The following is a 3,305-nucleotide window of genomic DNA, read 5'->3' on the forward strand; positions in this document are numbered from 1 at the left end:
AAACCCAGTTCTTCTGATTTCAGAGAACGAACTTTCCCCAGGGATTTTTATTAGTAAAGTATTTTTATTTATTTATTTGTTGAGGAGACAAGAGTCTTGCTCTGTCATTCAGGCTGGAGCGCAGTGGCACAATCTCAGCTCACTGCAGCCTGGAACTCCTGGGCTCAAGCGATCCTCCCGCCTCAATCTCCAGAAAATGTTTTGTAATTTTTATAGACGGCGTGGGGGTTCTTGCTGTGTTGCCCAGGCTGGTCTGGAACGACTGCCCTCAAGGGATCCTCCCGCTTAGGCCTGTTGAAGTGCTGGAAGTACAGGCGTAAGCCATCCTGTCAGCTCTAAGTATGTATGTATCTATGAATGTATGTATGTACGTATGTTATGTATGTATTTTGAGACACTCTCACTCTGTTGCTCAATCTGGAGTGCAGTGGCAAGATGTCTGCTACTGCAACCTCCATCTCCCAGGTTCAAGCGATTCTCCTGCCTCAGCCTCCCGAATAGCTGGGATTACAGGCATGTGCCACCACGCCCGGCTAATTTTGTATTTTTAGTAGAGACGGGTTTCGCCATGTTGGCTGGGCTGGTCTCAAACTCCTGACCTCAGGCGATCCGTCCGTCTCGGCCTCCCAAAGTGCTGGGGTTACCGGCATAAGCCACCAAGCCCGGCCGGGTCTAATTATTTTAAAACGCAAACGCTTAAGTGTGAGGGCACATACATTCATATTTACTTAGCAAATATGTATTGTCAGTGTCTATCACATTCCAGGGACAGTTTCAGGTATTGGGAAATCCTGTCCCTGCTTACAGTTTATTAGAGGAGGACCAAAAAAAAAAAAAAAAGATACAGTCGGTCAGATGGTGCAAAAATCTATGGAGAAACACATAGGATGAGAAGGAAGTTTCGGGGTGTATGTGAAGGTAGAGAGGAGGCGACGCTATTCCATGAGGTGTGCTCAGGACCTGTTGCTTTTGCACACGAAAGACAGTGGGAAGGGCAAATGCAAAAGCCTGCCGGGGGGAACGCGCTAGGCCGGCATCGGGAGGCCGGGTGGCTGGAAAAGAGCGTGCAGACGGCAGACGGGGGTCTAAGAACAAGCTCAGAAAAGAGGCAGAGGCCCCTGGAGCCCTTCCTGCCTCCCTTGCGCTCCAGCAGCTCCTCGGGTGGAGCCACATCCAACATGGCGGCCGTCTGCGGCCCGCCTGCGGGCGAACGGAAGTGCGTGTCGGCGGGCGCCGGAAGTGACGAGAGCCCGCTCCCTGCGGGGTCTCGGTTGAGCCGTGGACGCGCCGGCTTCGAGCATCCTTAGCCCGGCAGGTGGGAGGCCCCGGGGTTGCGGCTCCCGCTGCCGCGGCTCGGCCCCGCCAGCGACATGGCCAGCTCCGGAGAGGTACTGTCCGCGCCTGTCTCCGCTCTGCTTCTGCTTCGGCGGCCTCGGTCCCCCTGGGTTCTTCCATCCCGACCCGGGTTCCCTTGCATCCTTTCTATCCCGACCCCTACCCCGCCCGTCCTTCCCATCCCGACCCTGGCCTTGCCCCTGCTCTCGTCTTTCCCGCATCCTGTCCCCAAGACTCCTGCCCTGCCTCGGAAGGCACAAGCTGTCTCCCCTTTCGCTCGTCCATTCCTGATGCCAGAGTTGCCCCCGTCTCTCCGTCCCCTGAGGGTCCAGGCTCCTCCGAGGCCCCTTTCTCAGTGCCCCGTTTCCTTGGCTGGGCCCCTGCAGCCCTGGGACATTCCCCCTCCGTGCCCACGTCCCACTCCATCTTCTATCTCTGGATGCTCAGTTTCAGCCCCAACCCACTTCTCTCTGGAGCCTGCTTGCTGAATGACGTGGGGGGCGGGTGATGGAGGAAAAGCCATTTCATCTGGGGGACTTACGACGTACCCTGGAATTCTTTCCCAACACTTCCCAAATCTGGGTCCGATGGAGAAGCCCGCCGCGTCCCTGTAATGTGGTGCAAGGTATTGTCTCTGCAGACAGGGGTGTAGCGGGGACTCTAGACTCTGACTAGTGGCTTCCCCGTGATGCTTCCTGCCTATCTGTATGGGCACCTAGGTTGGTATCTGTCACCTTTCAGGACTCAGATCGTTGGGTGCACTTCACAGATTTAGGAGCTTGCCTGGGTTCTAGGGAGCAGGAGTGAGAGGCTCAAGTGTCTTCCTCAGAGTGATGGGGCAGGGGTCTGTGGAGATGGTTGGGGTTCGCTGTGCTCACCGCCCCTCTTCATTTGAAGTGAATTTGGCCTATAAATGACCCCAGTGGCTTCTTCATTGACACGGAACGGTATGTGGCCCAACTGCAGATTGATAAGATTGAAATGAAGATTCCAGTTAGCTGTGCGTGCTTGGGGTTAGGGAAGGAGGGTCCTGGTACCTTGGTCTTACAGAATTCCAGCTCAAAGGACCCTCTGTTCCTTTTGTTGTTTGTTTGTTTTTTGTTTTTGAGACAGAGTCTCACTCTGTCGCCCAGGCAGGCTGGAGTGCAGAGGTGCGATCTGCAACCTCCGCCTCCCCGGCTCAAGCGATTCTCCTGTCTCAGCCTCCTAAGTAGCTGGGACTACAAGCGTGCATCACAACACCTGGCTAATTTTTGTATTTTTAGTAGAGACGGGGTTTTGCCATGTTGGCCAGGCTGGTCTCAAACTCCTGACCTCAGGTGATCCACCCACCTTGGCCTCCCAAAGTGTTGGGATTACAGGCATGAGTCACCGCACCTAGCTGGGCTCTGCTTTTTTTTGTTTGTTTGTTCCAGTAGCACTTCACATGGTTCAGTGCCTCTTTTTCTTTTTCTTTCTTTCTTTTTTTTTTTTGAGATGGAGTCTTGCTCTGTTTCCTAGGCTGTCGTGCAGTGGCGCAGTCTCGGCTCACTGCAAGCTCTACCTCCCGGGTTCACGCCATTCTCCTGCCTCAGCCTCCCGCGTAGCTGGGACTACAGGCACCCGCCACCACGCCCAGCTAATTTTTTGTATTTTTTTAGTAGAGACGGGGTTTCATTGTGTTAGCCAGGATGGTCTCAATCTCCTGACCTTGTGATTCACCTGCTTCGGCCTCCCAAAGTGCTGGGATTACAGGCGTGAGCCACCACGCCCGGCCTCAGTGCCTCTTTTTCTCGAGTATTAAAAATGATCCTATCAGGGCATGGTGGCTTATGCCTGTAATTCTAGTACTTTGGGAGGCCAAGGTGGGCAGATTGCTTGAGCCCAGGAGTTGGAGACCAGTCTGGGGAACATGGAAATCCTGTCTTTACAAAAATTAGCTGGGTGCGGCAGCTCACGCCTATAATGCCATCACTTTGGGAGGCCGAGCG

The sequence above is a fragment of the Mandrillus leucophaeus genome, unplaced genomic scaffold, assembly GCF_000951045.1.
Source record: "Mandrillus leucophaeus isolate KB7577 unplaced genomic scaffold, Mleu.le_1.0 Scaffold506, whole genome shotgun sequence".
Taxonomy (NCBI): Eukaryota; Metazoa; Chordata; class Mammalia; order Primates; family Cercopithecidae; genus Mandrillus; species Mandrillus leucophaeus.